This window comes from Canis lupus, chromosome 2, assembly GCF_011100685.1.
Source record: "Canis lupus familiaris isolate Mischka breed German Shepherd chromosome 2, alternate assembly UU_Cfam_GSD_1.0, whole genome shotgun sequence".
NCBI lineage: Eukaryota > Metazoa > Chordata > Mammalia > Carnivora > Canidae > Canis > Canis lupus.
The window spans coordinates 10,923,721-10,940,052 of NC_049223.1; the positions used below are offsets into that span (position 1 = coordinate 10,923,721).

The 16,332-nt window shown below is 34.0% G+C and overlaps 1 protein-coding gene and 1 pseudogene across 1 annotated transcript in view; one reads left to right on the forward strand and one right to left on the reverse strand.

The window, feature by feature from the left end:
* PLXDC2 (plexin domain containing 2) overlaps positions 1 to 16,332 on the reverse strand; it is a 512,014-nt gene that overhangs the window by 479,480 nt on the left and 16,202 nt on the right. The window lies entirely within an intron of this gene.
* On the forward strand, positions 12,331 to 12,425 carry LOC119870548 (annotated as a pseudogene).

Here is a 16,332-nt window from a genome sequence, read left to right on the forward strand (position 1 = left end):
ATGTATGCACGTATACAGCCCGATGTGGAACTCGATCCAGGACTCCAGGATCATGCCCTGGGCTCAAGGCAGGCACTAAATCACTGAGCCACCCACGGATCCCCAGTATGTTGGTTTTTATGCCAATATCACACTGTTTATAATTACTATACCTTTGTAATATAGTTTCATATTAGGGAGCATGATATTCCCAGTTTTTTTCTTCTTTCTCAAGCATAGTTTGGCTGTCCAGGGACTTCTGTGGTTCTATAGAAATTTCAGGATGATTTGTTCTAGTTTTGTAAAAAATGTTGTTGGACTTTTGATAGAATTGCCACTGAGTATCCAGATCGCTTTGGGTAGGATAGACATTTTAACAATATTAATTCTTCTAATCCATAAACATGGAATATATTTCCATTCATTTGTATCTAATTTCATCAGTGTCTTATAATTTTCAGTGTACAGGTCTTTCATTTCCTTGTTTAAATGATGCCTATGTAGTTCCTTTTTGATGCAAATGTGAATGGGATTGCTTCCTTAATTTCTGTCTGATAGTTCATTATTAGTGTACAGAAACACCACAAATTTCACATACTGATTTTATGGCATGCAGCTTTACTGAATATACTAATTTTAACAGGTTTGTTTTGGGTCTTTTTGGCAGAGACTTTAGGGTTTTCTAAATACAGTATCATGTCATCTGCAAATAGTGACAGTTACTTCTTCCTTTCCAACTTGGAAGCCTTTTATTTATTTTTCTTACCTTACTGTGGTGACTAAGACTTATAGTACCATGTTGGGGAAAAGTGGCAAGAGTGGACATCCTTGTTTTATTCCTGATCTTAGAGAAAAAGCTTTCAGTTTTTCATCATCCACTGTGATGTAAGCTGTAAGTCTGTCATTTATGGCCTTTATTATATTGAGATGCATTCCCTCTTTACTCACTTTGTTGAAAGTTTTTTATCATAAATGGATGTTGAATTTTGTCATATTTTCTGCATCTATTGAGATGATCTTTCAATTTTTAGCCTTCATTTTAATCATATGGCAGTTTATGTTGATTTGCAGATGTTGAACTATCTTTGCATCCCTGGAATGAATCCCAGTTGATCATGGTATATAATTCTTGTAAGGTATTGTTGAATTTTCTTTGCTAATATTTTGTTGAGGATTTTTACATCAATGCTAATAAATCATATTGGTCAGTATTTGTGTGTGTGTGTGAGTGGTCCCCTTGTCTGTTTTTATAACAGGGTAATGTTGGCCTTGCAAAATGAGTTTGGAAGCATTTCTTCCTCCTCAGATTTTTCTAAGAATTTGAGAAACATAAGAATTCAATCTTTAAATATTTGACAGATTTACTATTGAAATCATAGGATTCTGAACTTTTGTTTGTTGAGAGGCTTTTTATTACTGATTCAATCTGCTGAGTAGAAGCTGGCCTATTCAGATTTTCTTTTTCTTCATGATTCAACCCTGGAAGTTATATGTTTCTAGGAATGTAGCCATTTTTTCTAGATTGTACAATTTGTTGGCATATCATTATAATAGTTTCTAATGATTCTTTGTATTTCTTTGGTATGTTTTAACTTCTCTGTCATTTCTAATTTTATTTATTGAGTCCTCTCTTTATTTCTTGGTTAGTCTAGTATTAAGTTTGTCAACCTGACTTATATTTTCAAAGAACCAGTTCTTAGTTTCATTGATCTTTTCTATTTTCTTTTTAGTCTCTCCTTCATTTATTTCTGCTCTGATCTTTATTGTTTCCTTTATTCTTCTGACATTACGCTCTGTTCTTTTCGTAGTTCCTTTCAATATAAAGTAAAATGATCTATTTGTGATTTTGTTGTTGTTCCTGGAGGTAGGCCTGCATTGCTATGAACTTCCCCCTTAGAACCACTTTTGCTGCATCTTATAGATTTGGTGTGCCATATTTCTGTTTTCATTTGTCTGTATTTTTTTTATTTCTCCTTTTATTTCTTCAATGACTCAGTAGCATATTGTTTAATCTCCACATTTCTGTGGATTTTTTCCCAGTTTTCTTGTAATGTATTTCTACTTTCTTACCATTGTGGTTGGAAAAGATGCTTGAAATGGTTTCAATCTTCTTGCATTTATGGAGACTTGTTTTGCAACCTAACATATGATCTTTCCTGGAGAATGTTCCATGTACACTTAAGAAGAATGTGCATTTTGCTCCTTTTGGATGGAAAGTTCTTTATGTATCTATTAAATCCATCTGGTTTAATGTGTTATTTAAGGCTGATTTTCTCCGCTGATTTTCCGTCTAGATGATCTATCCAATGATGCAAATGTGGTATTAAATTACCTTACTATTTTTCCTTATTCCTGCCAATTTTTCCCTTTAAGTCTGTTAGTATTTGTTATATATATTTTGGTGCTCCTATGTTGGGTACATATATATTTATAAATGTTATATCTTCTTGCTGGATCCTTTTATCATTCTGTAATGCTCTTCCTTGTCTTTTATTACAGTGTTTGTTTTAAAGTCTATTTTATCTGATATAAGTATAGTTTTACTGTCTTTCTTTCCATTTTCATGGAATATATTTTTCCATCTCTTCACTTGCAGTGTATGTGTGTGTGTGTCCTTACTTCTAAAGGGAGTCTCTTATAAAGCAGCATATAGATAAGTCTATTGTGACAACTCTGTAAATTAAGATATCTCCCACTCTCCAGGGTTTGTTGTTCCCCTTTTTTATGTATCTATTGCTTATTTAGTAACTTTTGTGAATTAATTCCATAAAGTCTACATTCTTTGTCATGTGTGGCCACTCAAGTCTTTATTTAGTTAGCCTAGTGGTTGTTAATGATTGGACAGAGATTTACTTAAATGACTGGAACCCAAAATTCTCTCATTCTTTGCTGAGTGGATCTGTGTATATGTTGTATGCTTTCAAACCTAGTCAGACAGTTTACAACTCCACCTTAAGCCTTCATTTCCTGTTTGTGTATGGCCTCATGTTCAGCCAAAGGTGAGCAGTTATAACCTTGTAAGGTCTTTCTTCCGCAGGCACACAATTCTACATATGCATCAGACCTTCTAGATTTCCAGGAATATGTTGGAGTTTTACACAAAGCCAATTAGACATACCTTTTCTAGTTTTTCGTTTTAAGATTTTTGGTTAGTCTATTGTTTGCCCTAACATTTATCAATCTCCCCAGTTAACTGTCATGGTAAAACACTTGCCTATAATTCTTTTTATAAGTGCTCCTTTACTCACCCTCTACTGTGCCATATGGGAGAAGGCTTTTAGTATAGGGTGTGACCCAAGTTAGCCTTGTAAGTGGGCTTCCTAGGGGCCGTTTAGACAGGTAAGATATTAAGAGTTCTTTGGAAATAAGGCTTTGAAAGAGATTGTTATATTTGCTCATCCAGTGGCTGCCGTGGTATATCAGGAATGCAGACTGTTAATTTTCATGGCTACTACTGAGCTGGAGAACAGAGGACAGTACTAAAGCAGGATAAAATGCAAAAAAACCTTACTGGTCTTCTTGAGATTCAACCACTTTTTCTTGAATAAACACTCCCTAATTGATGTTAGCCTTTGGTTAACTTTCAGAATTGTAAAAAGATTCTTTCGATAATTGCGTAAGTTGCTATTATGGAAGAGTACATTTTTGGAGATTTTTACTCCACTGCTTCTGCTGACATCCACCCCTGAACATTTTTAAATAGTCTGAAAATGTTTGGGATTAAGAAGGGATATAAATAAATAAATCTGAATAAAAATGAAGCATAACAGACAGAAGAACATTATGTAAAGGCTAAAACACATGATTTAAGTAAGTTAGTTCTTTTAAAATGTGAGAAAGGTAGATAGGATTACATTTGTATATTGTTTTAAGAAAAAGTTTCAAGAAATTTACAAAATACATTGATTTTCTTTTATCTTTAATATGCATTGCTTTTAAAAATATAACATATGTAATAGTGCTAAATGTTCACTTTTTAAATTCATTAGCCTCGTGGACCCTACTCTAATACTATACAGCTATGCTATTCACTGCTTAGCCCCTGTTGCATAAGTTTTAATTATTCACTTTTAATCTTTAAAAGAGAAATAAACATACATACATGGAATTTAGCTTCTTTCTTATTAGAAATCTCAGCATATAATTGAACTAAATTTATGAATTTTATTTTTTCACTTGATTTCTTCTAAAGGTATCTTTGTAAGCAAAAAAAAAAGTTATTTATTTTCTTATTTATTTAAAGCATGAGCTGGGGAGAGGCAATGGGAGAAGGAGAGAGCATCTTTTTTTTTTTTTTAAAGATTTATTTCATAGAGAGTACACAAGAGGGGGGAGGGGCAGAGAATAAGAACCATCATGCAGACTCCCCAGTAAGCATGTAGCCAGCCTTGGGGCTCAATCCCACAACCCATGAGCTGAGCTGAGCCCAAACCTAGAGTCAGATATCCAAATGACTGGGTCAGCCAGGCAGCCAGCCAGCTAGGCAGCCTGGGAAAGACAGACTGGGAAGTAGGCTTCCCAGTCAGTGCAGTGCTCCATCTCACAACCCTGAGATCATGACTTGAGCCAAAATCAAGAGTCAGACATTGAGCTACCCAGGTACCCCAAAAATCTGTTATTAATAAGTCCAGTTTCAACAAGTGAACAGATAAAGAAAACAATATAGGATTCTTAAAGAGATAGAAATTTCCATATATGCAAATTTTCACTAAATGATCAATTTTATTTTAATATAAAAACTATTTTAATGCTAATTGTTGTGGACCTCAGCCCATTCTTTTGTGCTCTCCACATATTTTCTAGTGGGATTTTACTCTGTCCTTGAAATGGCTTTAAGATCTCAAATGAAATCAAGATGTTTCAAATTCTCTAGCTTCCTCTTAAAAATTGTGGTAAGATATATATCATAAAAGTTCCATCTTAACCATTTTTAAATGTATAAATCACTGACATTAAGTAATTCACATTGCTGTGCAGCCAACACTGCTATTCATATCCAGAACTTTTTCATCCATCCCAAACTGAAACTCTGTATCTATTAAATAATAATTCTCAATCTTCCTTCCTTACAACTCCTAGTAACCACTATTCTACTTTTTGTGTTATGAATTTGCCTGTTCTAGGTACCTCATTTAAGTGGAATCATACATTTTTCCTTTTGCATATGGATTATTTTACTTAGCAAGATATCTTGAAAGTTCATCCATGTTATAGCATGTGCTAGGATTTCATTCTTTTTCAACCTGAATAATAATACTGTTAATATAATAATATTATATTATATGTATATAACACCTTTTAATCTATTCATTTTTAACGTAATTTTTTTATTTTTATTTTTTATTTTTTAAATAATAAATTTTTTTTATTGGTGTTCAATTTGCCAACATACAGAATAACACCCAGTCTCATCCCATCAAGTGCCTCCCTCAGTGCCCGTCACCCATTCATCCCCACCCCCTGCCCTCCTCCCCTTCCACCACCCCAATCTATTCATTGCTCACATATATTGGACACTATTTTAACAAGAACATTTATAATAAGTCTACATACACAATCAAGAACTCCATTGGAAAAAAAGAATATTATATCAGCAACTGAAAAAAAATTACACTGAATACAAATCCCTTAGGACACAAGCATATATTATAATCCCACATCTACATGGCTAGTATGTAGATAAAAGTGAAATTTTATCTATTCTGCTGGATACAGACACAATCTGATTGCTAGCTGAAATGTAACTTTTACCTGTTTTTTGTTTGTTTCATATTAATATATTCTGTGTAAAAATATGTAATTATTCTTAACTTTAAGATCACAAAACACACACCAGAAGGACTAGTGACTGACAGCCGGGGTTGTCCAATGAGAAGCCCACCTGGCCTGTGCAGCGTGGAGCCTTGCTTCCCTCCGGGCCAATAGGAAGGGCTCAGGGGGGCGTTTTTTTTTTTTTTTTTTTTTTTTTTTTTCCAAATATTCAACAACTTTCACTCTTCCAGCAAAGTATTTTTAACGGCAATCAACTATATGTAAGGCTATGTGTTAGTTATGTATGGGCTGCCAAGAGGGACAATGCAAAATCTCTGGCTTTCTATAACAAGCAAGGAGGAGTGGTAGGGTCTCAAGAGAAAACTAAAGAAACCTTCTCTTTTATTCAAGAAATAGTTCTTCATGATACAGTTGAGGAAGCTGAAATTGCCAGAAGACTCTTATTCAAGCCCATCCGTGAATATGCTGTCCTTTTTTTGTATCTTCACTGAGGAAAGATGAGAGAAAGTGCTTCGGCTGGAACATGAGGTCCACTTGGAGACAAAGGGAAATCCAGATCAGATGCTTGAATCCTTGCAAGAGCCCTCCTTGCCTTATCAGCTGCTCCCCAAACCTCCACCGACTGGGAGGAGACTCCTAAAACATTCCAGGTTTTTGTGCAACATCTCCAGTGGCAGCTTTCCAAAGTTTTTACTTCATCGTTTCTTGTGGCTCTTTCTCATTTGGGGAAATGCGAATGCCTCCCCCTCAGCCGGTGGGACTACTTGATAATATATCCTGCTTGGCACTTATTTTGCAATAAGCATGTTTTGTTTTGTATCCTGTTAGTCTGGTTTTATATTTTATTCTAACCTACGTTTCTATTGACATGTTTCAGGATTTTCCTGGCAATCTGGTTTCCTTCCCCCTGAAGCTCTGCTTTGTTCCCTAAAATATTACTACCATTTTTTTCTTACTAGACATTTTATTTCCATATAGCTTCTCTCTTCTTTTATTCTCCAACAACAACAAAAAATACCATAGAGTTGACTTACTATATACATTTTATTACTATTAGGAAGGAAAATTAGTAACACAATTACCACTGTGCACTACTTAGATTTGAGAAATGTTAAATAGGTTATCACAACTACAAGCAACTTTTATTAAGGAATGAAGGCCAAACCTCATGAAGGGATTTGGATGATTAAAATCAACATGTGTAAGAGGTAGGATTGCTTATGCAATGTGATGTAAAAGCTTGAGAAGTCAAGAAAAGGGTGTGGTGAAAACTCTTTCAGCTGTATACGCAGTCAAGTGAAACTTGATGGCTCCAGCAAGTTTCTACACACCCACATAAAACAAGCTAATGTCAACCAGTAACTATGCTCCTTTTTTGGTCAGAAAGAAAAATAAACCCACAATTTTGTAAGAGAACATACTCAGTTCACATATGATCCTCAGCAGATCTGAACTAAAATTTCTAATGTTAAGGACAATATTTTTGTTCCTACCTGCTCTGTTAAAAAAACACTAGATTCTACTGTACTAGAAGAGGATTAGTAGACAAATATATATATGAAATTAGTTTAATTAATATAATGGGAAATCCCTATTTTAATAAAAATTAAGCTTAAAATAGCTTTCAAATAGAATTGATAGAGATGATATGGTCAAGTTGGATACAAGATTACTTTCACAATGGTTTAAAACCAGATAGATCTATCCAGCACCTTTCAAGAAAGGAAGATGCAAAATCCTGGTCAGAAGGCATTGTGTTCCAAAGGTCCAGGTATATCATTTGAAATTTTAATCTAGAAAAAATATTTCTATAACATATATATTGTAAAGTATGTTAATACTATAATAAATTACCAGGAGAGTATAAAATACCTTTTTATTTCACGATACTACTGAAATTGTATTCATTAAAAAGAAAAAAAAATTGTTAAAACAAAAACATTCAAGCATTAGCATTCTATATGGAATGTCTATATAAGAATAGACAATTAATAACCAGAACAGAAGAGTGAAAGATATATCAGAGTGATATATGGGATAATGATACATTGATCTAATAAATAATAAATAATACTATAACAATAAACCACAAGAACAACAAAAATAACCACATTATTCTCTACATTGAGCTTTCCTATAGATTTCTGTCAAGTTTGTCAGAGTAAGGTATTTTTAAAAAATGTAATTTTTTTGCCATTGTATTTTTGTGATAGAACATTAGTATTTATTTAGTTGTGGCTAATTCACTGAAATATACAGGGTTAATTGAAATTCAGCATAAAAAGAATGAAGGAACATTCAAATTCAGGTATTCTATGACCTACTTAAAATGACAGAGAAATCACAGTATAGTTTATGTATTACAAAGGCAAATCAAAGCTTTAGAATCTTAGAGCATCATTTTTTTTAAATAAATGGCAATGTTGTATTTTTAATGAATGCTTAATTGTACATAACTGGCAAAGTCTATTAGTTTCCTTTAATACTTAGAAGATTCCATTTATTATTAAAGAATCCAATAACCCATTTTTTTCCAGCTCTACAGAATTTGGTCCGACATATTTTACTACCTGTGTGTGTTCTCTTCTTCTGATTTAATTCTAGTTGTCTTGATTAAATCATCAATCATTTTTAGGAAGATTTTTCTCCGTATTGGTTTTTTGGTACTGCCTCACTGGTTTTAGCTATTTGCTACTTTCTATTCCTGATATGTCACTTTGAAAATATTTCAGTGACTTTCTTATATTAAGTTTTCTAGTAGCATTTTAGTTTCAGTTCATTTTTCTATCTTTTTATCCTTTATTCTTTCTATATCTTTCCCTTAGGTGTTGAAATTTTGGATTTCTATTTCTATTTGGGACCTTCAGGGATCCCTGAGTGGCGCAGCGGTTTGGCGCCTGCCTTTGGCCCAGGGCCGATCCTGGAGACCCGGGATCGAATCCCACGTCGGGCTCCCGGTGCATGGAGCCTCCTTCTCCCTCTGCCTGTGTCTCTGCCTCTCTCTCTCTCTCTCTCTCTGTGTGACTATCATAAATAAATAAAGAAAAAAAAATCTATTTGGGACCTTCAAAAAATAAGTAGCTTCCCCACATAATAAATGCTACCTGATATTATCATTATGTAGTTTGTAAATATTCCATAACCCCTAAATCCTCTGACACTTACGGGTAAGAGCTTTCTAATGTATTGGATTTGGATGATTATAATAGCTGCTTACTTTTCCTTATTTTATGTACTAAGAAATGTTTTCTTTTTTTTTTTTTTTTTGAAATGTTTTCTATTAACCCTGAAAAGACCATTTGAGCTTTGTGTTTTGTGCAACATGGCAAGTAAAGAGCTATACTTTATAGGGACTGAGGGCTAACTTTTCAATGTACCTGATGAAGGTCAACCAAGATCAAAGTCCAACCAGAAAGGTTTGTATCATAGTACAGAGGATATAATGATAGATAGGCTGGTGATGTCTGAACCTGGATGCAGAGAATGTACGGAGGTAGGAGGAACAGAAGAATCCTGCTGGAGTGAAGAGAAGTACCTTGAAAGGTAAAAAATCAAGAGGTTACATTTTAAAGACTCAGAAGATCTTCCGAAGTTATGAGGATGGAGCATGGTCTAGGTAGCCATAAACGCATTAGCAAGTGATGACCATGGATGACTGACACATGACATAGTGTGTAGCAAGTTTCTGGAGATAGCATAAAAGAATGATTTCAGATAAAGGACAGAAAGATATACAGAGAAAACTGTCATGAAGTTGCAATATGATGATCTCTTTCTCTGTTCCAAGTAATACCCCAAAGTCCTAGCATCATCAACTGACCTCATGACTTGTGGAGTCAATTCTGTAAGCCATAAAATTGGGTCTAAGATAAATAATGACAATTTGAATCAGTACCTGAATTTTTACTCTAAGCATGATTGTGTTTTATATAAATGCATTTCTCAACAGGATGAGTTCTTGTAAGACTCGGGGATAATTGGGGGAAAGGAGGCTATAATGACAAGAAAAAAATAATATTATAATTTTGTATTGGGGAAACAAAGAAAATCTACTTTTGAAAACACAAATTACAAAAAAAAAAATCTTCTCAGCTAATGGGAATACAAAAATGGTCACATCCTTAACTGGAGTTGGGATGCAGCTGGCACAAACTGGAAAGAGTCATATCAGAATTTTCATGATAAATGAGTAAGGTTTTGTTTATCAAAGGAGGACATGAAATAAAGAAGAATATCACTGTTGCATAATGACAAATCCAGTGTTGTCAGTCAAGTAAGTGTGTTCAACAGTCGACAACTAAGTAGCTTGGAATGGACTACAATCAAAGTAGGAATTGAGCTAATTTAGTGGTATTTAAAAACCTTAATTATTGTCATCATTATGGGCGGTTCCACAAAATGTCAATCATCAATCTAAACTTAGTACTTACAAAACACATGATAGGCATACATCTGACATTAGATGAATGTGTACTTTAAAGTCTATAGAATAAATCTTAGAAAAATGTGACATTAGCTCCTAAAGGAGGGTTGCTTTAATATCACTATTGAACTATCTCCAACAGTATTGCTAAGTATGCCTGTTTTATACACACGTTTCTCATCCACACCCCTGCCTGCTGAATTGATTCAACGAGTCTGAGTCGGGGTGGAATGTGGGAAACTCATTTTTAAGAAGGTCATTAGGACAAATCATGGGAGACTCTTAAATCTAGGAAACAAACTGAGGGTTGCTGGAGGGGAGGTGGGTGAGGGGATGCGGTTACTGGGTGACAGGCATTAAGGATGGTATGTGATATGATGAGACTTGGGTGTTTGCAAACTGAATTTGAATTAAAAAAAGGGGGGGGCAACTCCTTAGGTGATGAAGTGATACAAGTCATCCTAATACCCCACTTGGGGAACAGTATCCTAGGGTAAAGGCATGACAATAAAGATCCTTTCATCATATATGTGTATATAAATGGATTTTTTTTTTACTATCTCTCAAATGTTCATGGCAAACAACAGGAAGATTAAAAAAAGAAATTTTACCTTTATAAAATAATATTTTTTAACAAAAATCTTCTGTAGCATCTAAATTTCTGAAGTCAGTGTTATTAGATAAGAGAGTAAGAAGCATAAATTAAAAATTAACTATAAAGCACATTCCTCTAAGATTAAATTCATTTATATAATGAGGTGTTGTAATTCAGAATTTAGAAAGCAATAGCAAATTGAGGGCAAGCCCATCTTATTAAATAGCTCCTCCTTAGTTATGAGTTTACATATTTTCAGAGCTTAAATCCTTTTGATTCTAAAACCATTGTTTCACTTTCAGGGCTTTTTAGAGATATCTGTGGGATTTTTTTTTTCTCTTTGTTTTATTGATTAGGATAAGTAAAAAATATCTATATGGGACAGGCCATTATTCATATATTCTCATTATTTTAAAGAGAAATTAATTTCTACCTAGGAAAAAGATTAGCCTTTTAATTACAAATAAAACCTCTTGTGTGTAATACGGAGACAAACAGACATCTACTATTTAATTATTATTCATTTTAATTCTTAAAAAATCTTTTTATCAGTGAAGTTAATACACAAACCACACTGTCTATATCTTTATCTGAGAAGATAGTTTATTGGTTTTATTGTGAAATATAAGAAACAAAATAAATACTTTGTGTTTCAAGTATTGCACAAAAAGTTTTAGCCTCATTATTGTGTTTTTATTTGATATTTAATCCCTATAAAATTATAGGGATTAATTCAAAATGTGTATCTTTTCAGTGGTAGTATTTCATACTTTGTGGTTCTTACATAAATTCTATTATCTAGAAATTTAAGTATTACAATGTTTAGATTGACTAAGGTAAAAGAATTGCTTTTCCTAATAAATCAAAATGATTGTTTCAGTAAAAACTGACATTATACATACAGTTTGAGATATAAAAGCTATTAAAAAAGTTACAGATCTTGAGAAAGTCTTTTTACTTAAGACATTTTTTTTTTTTTTGGTGAGTCCATTAAGTCAAATTTCTAGTTTTGTGATATCCTACAATAAAAATGAATCTTCATCCTCATAACTGAGTTGTGTTCTGCTTAAGTAGAGGGTTTGCCCAAATTATGACCGAGCTTGACAAAGAGACCTATTCTCAAGCTAGATTGTAAAGTAGCCACTGTGACACCCTAACAAAACAGTAGAGTTACAGTATGGGAAACAATACCCTTTTCTTCCCAGTTCAAAACACAAGCCAATTTGACTAATTTGGGAACTGTGACAAAATTAGTAATAGCTTGTGAGTAATTTGAAGATTTCATATGTTTCACTTATATTTAATACTTTGGATATAAGACAAACAGAAAATCGAATGCACATTAGAAAAAAATAGCTACAATTAGTTCATTATTCATTTTAGCCTTTTTCTTTTTCTCCTTTCTCTTAATGCCTATATTTGCCTTTTCCTCTCAAGAAGATTTTACATATTTTTGAGTCTCAAAGTGTTATTGTCATAAATAAGCTATAACTTACAAAAAAACGGTGGCAATGTTTCTTCAAGTTTTTCTTAAAAGAAAACCCCAGTGCTTGCTTTGTCAATATATATGTGCATTCTAAAACTGGAACAGAACAGAGATTAACACAGCTCCTGTGCAAGGATGTTTCACACATTTGTGAATCATTCCATATTTGTCAGTCTTTGTCCTGGAAGAGATGGGGGTGGGGAAGCAGGATGGCAAGGGAGCTTAAAGAGTATTAATCTCTACCACTTATATTTTATTCATTTCATTATATAAAACACCAGTGGTAACAAAAATCTTGGTGTGTGAATGTAGTGTTGGATGATTCTCTCTACTTTCTCTGTATTTTAAATTAGAAAAATCTATCATCATAGTAGTCCTTCAATTTCCAAACCTATGAAAATTATCAGAGGTGTGTGCCAAGACTTATTCATAACAATATCCCCTTACACAATATTTATCATAGGGAAAATTGGAAACAATATAAAATTTGAATATAGGAACAGCTAAGTAAATTATAGTACAGTAACATGATTATTATGTATTTATTTGGGAATCTTGTTTATTGTATTAGTTTCCCACTGCTGCTGTAAAAAAATTACCACCGACTTCGTGGCTTAAAACAACACATATTTATTATTGTGTAATTTTATAGATCAGAAGTCTAAAATGGGCCTCACTGGGAAAAATCACAATGTCAGTAGGGCTGTATTCCCTCTGAGGAGAATATTTTTATTTTTTCAGGTTTTAGAAGCTATTGCATGTGCTGGGTCTCAGCCTCTTGCTCACATCATTCCAACCTTTTGTGTCCATCTTCATGTCTCTTACCACTGATTCTGACCCTCCTTCCTCTCTCCTATATAGACCCTTATGATGACACTTGCCTACTAGAATTATCCAGGAGAATGTATCCAACTCCAGATGTATTAAATTAACCAAATCTGCAAAGTCTGTTTTTCCATGTAAAGTAATATACTCACAGGTTCTGGGGATTATGATGTGGGCATGTTTGGGCAGAGGCAGGGACATTATTCAGCCTAGGACATTTTATAAGCAAATAAGAGCATATCAATATTTAAAGAGCTTAGGACAGTGCCATGAACAAAACGCCTTCCACCATGATCTGTAAAAAGAATAGGCTTGTGAACTTCTCACCGATTTCACAGCCTGATCTAAACCATCATCTCTTGCCTGGTTAATTCCAAGAGTCTCCTTACAGGCCTCCCTGCTTCTATCCTCACCTCCACCTAAGTCTCAGCACAGCAGCCAAAGTGATCTGCTTAAAACATAAACCAGATTTCTCCTCTGCTTAAAACCCTACACTGTTTCCCCCATTTAATTCAACTCTACACCATATGTTGCCCCTAATATGACCTATTTAAACAAACCTCATTTTTATTCGGCTCACTACACAGGCCTGTTATTGTTCCTACAAAACACTAGCCTCATCCCCACCTCAGGACCTTGTCACTTGTGATTTCTTCTGCCTGGAATATGCTCCTCCCAGATATTCATGTGGTTCACACCCTCATTTCTTCAGATTTGCTCACTGAGGCCTATCCTGATCACCCATTTAAAATCTCAGCTGATCCATTTCTATACTCCCAATCTTCCTATTTTTTCATAGCACAGCACCTTTTGGTATTCTAAGGGTATTTTTTTTTTAATGCTTATATTTCCTCATCCCCAACTGAAATATAAATTCCAAAGGACAAGAAATGCCATATGTTTTGTTCAACAAAATATATTTTTTCATTTCCTTGTAAATGCTTACACAGTATGCATTGTAAGTGCAAATGTGAGTGCTTACGTAAGCACTCAGTAAATAACTGTTGAATGAGTGGTAAGATCCTATTATGGGCCAGTTTCTGTCCTAGGTGCTGAGACCACATGAGAAAACTTGATAGAGAGTTTCTCCTTTATTGGAGCTTTCTTTTCTTTTCTTTTCTTTTTTTCCTTTTCTTTTTTTTTTTTTTTTTTTAAGATTTTACTTATCTATTCACAAGAGACAGAGAGAGAGGCAGAGATAAAGGCAGAGGGAGAAGCAGCTCCCTGCGGGGAGCCCAATGTAGGACTGAATCCTTGGACCCTGGGATTATGACCTGAGCCAAAGACAGATGCTCAATCATTGAGCTACCCAGGCATCCCTGGAGATTGCTTAAAGATCTGCCTATCGAAATCCACTCTACCCAAGTCCCCAAGTTGACTGAGAAGAAAACACTTGATGAGAAGTGGTAAGGCTGGAGATTATTAATTAGCCTTGCTTTCTTTATAAACCATCCCCACCCTTACCACTCCTATATTTTTGTCTCAATTACCAGGTATTGTTTTACTGATGTTTTGGAGATTGATTCAAATGAATGTAGTTGTTAATTGATGGTGCCATGAAAAACAAACAAAAAACAACATGACAATCTGTCTAAGTGTTGTAGGAATAAACCAGTGGGAAAACAGTCTCTTTAAATTACATAATTTTACATATACATATATATAAGATATATTCACATATTCAGGTAGAATTGACTACAAAGTGAATTGGCCTTTTACAAAAATATTTTCTTATCGATGATCGTATTTAAACTGCATAAGTATAAACCTCTGTCTGAAGTGCATGCTTTAGTATGTTACATGAAGTTCTGACACAATTATCATGTGACTTTAGGCTAGAATTTCTCCACTTGTTTTTCTGGAAATCACACAGATATCAGCCATCTTTAGAAAAGAAGCAAACCAGGGAAATCAATCATTAGTAAACAAAAGTTTTAGTCTAGCTGATTTATACTTTGCCATTTCCTTTTTATGGATCACATACTCCTTTTTTTTTTTTAAAGATTTTATTTATTCATGAGACACAGAGGGAGAGCCAGAGACATAGGCAGAGGGAGAAGCAGGCTCCTCACAGGGAGCCCAATGTGGGACTTGATCCCCAGATACAGCATCATGCCCTGAGCTGAAGGCAGATGCTCAACTGCTTAGCTACCCGGGTATCCGAGATCATGTACTCTTAAATTTTAGAAGAAACGTGCTGATGTTGCATTGTTTCAAATTTTCTTTAAATCAGAGAGTGCAGGGCTGGAACACACCAAATGACTGGCATTCAACTTTCAACTTTCTGATCTAAACAATCAGGCGTCCCACAAATGAGATTAACAAAGACCAAAGAACTGAATACACTGTTCTACTTGATTTTACTTTTTTCTATTGCAATGAATATTGTGTTGAAATCACCAAGTGTAACTATTAAAGAATATTATAGTTTAAAGATTAAAAATCAAAATTTGAAGAAATTCAACTATATGGTTACCATAGCCAACTATGTCCTCTTGGCTTAAGTCTCCCCAAGACTTTCCCTTCACATTTGGTGAGAAAATATAAGCAAGTCTCAATTTCTTCTCAAATATACATCAGACATTTGAAAACTAGGTAACCTTCTGAAAGGCATCCATTATTTTATGTATTTTTGCTCCATGACAATTATTCATTTTTTTTATTATTATTGAGGACTTCTAAAAAACAAGATTTGATGAGTGGGTGGTTGGCTCAGTCAGTTATGTGTCCTTAAGATTCTCTCTCTCTCCCTCTCTCTCTCCCTGCCCCTCCTCCCACTCTCTCTCTTAAAAAAAAAAAAAGGAGAGAAGATTTGAGAAGGCACCTATATTTTCGAAATGTTGGTAAATTCTGATTTATGATATTATCAACTATAATTTTGGTATTTTAATATGTGGATAGTTTCTGATTATATTTCCAAGGCAATAACAATAGTATTAACTAAGGTACAGTTAAATACTCATCAGATAATTTTTTTTACTTAGGAATGTTTTATAGTTTTATATGGAAGTTGTATCTTGCTTGAAAACGGAAATGTTCAAGTCCACATTTTTTTAATCTCAATCATTGATACCTCTAAATAACTGATATGGCTATTTCCTTGTTATTATTTGTTTCTTGTTTCTAGTTTCAATCAAAAGATCTGAGACCTGAGAATAGTTTATCAGTTATGTGTTCTGGAAGAGGCCATCTAGTACTTCTGAGCAACACTTCATCTATGATATGTAGATAGTTATTTCTGTCCTACCTCAC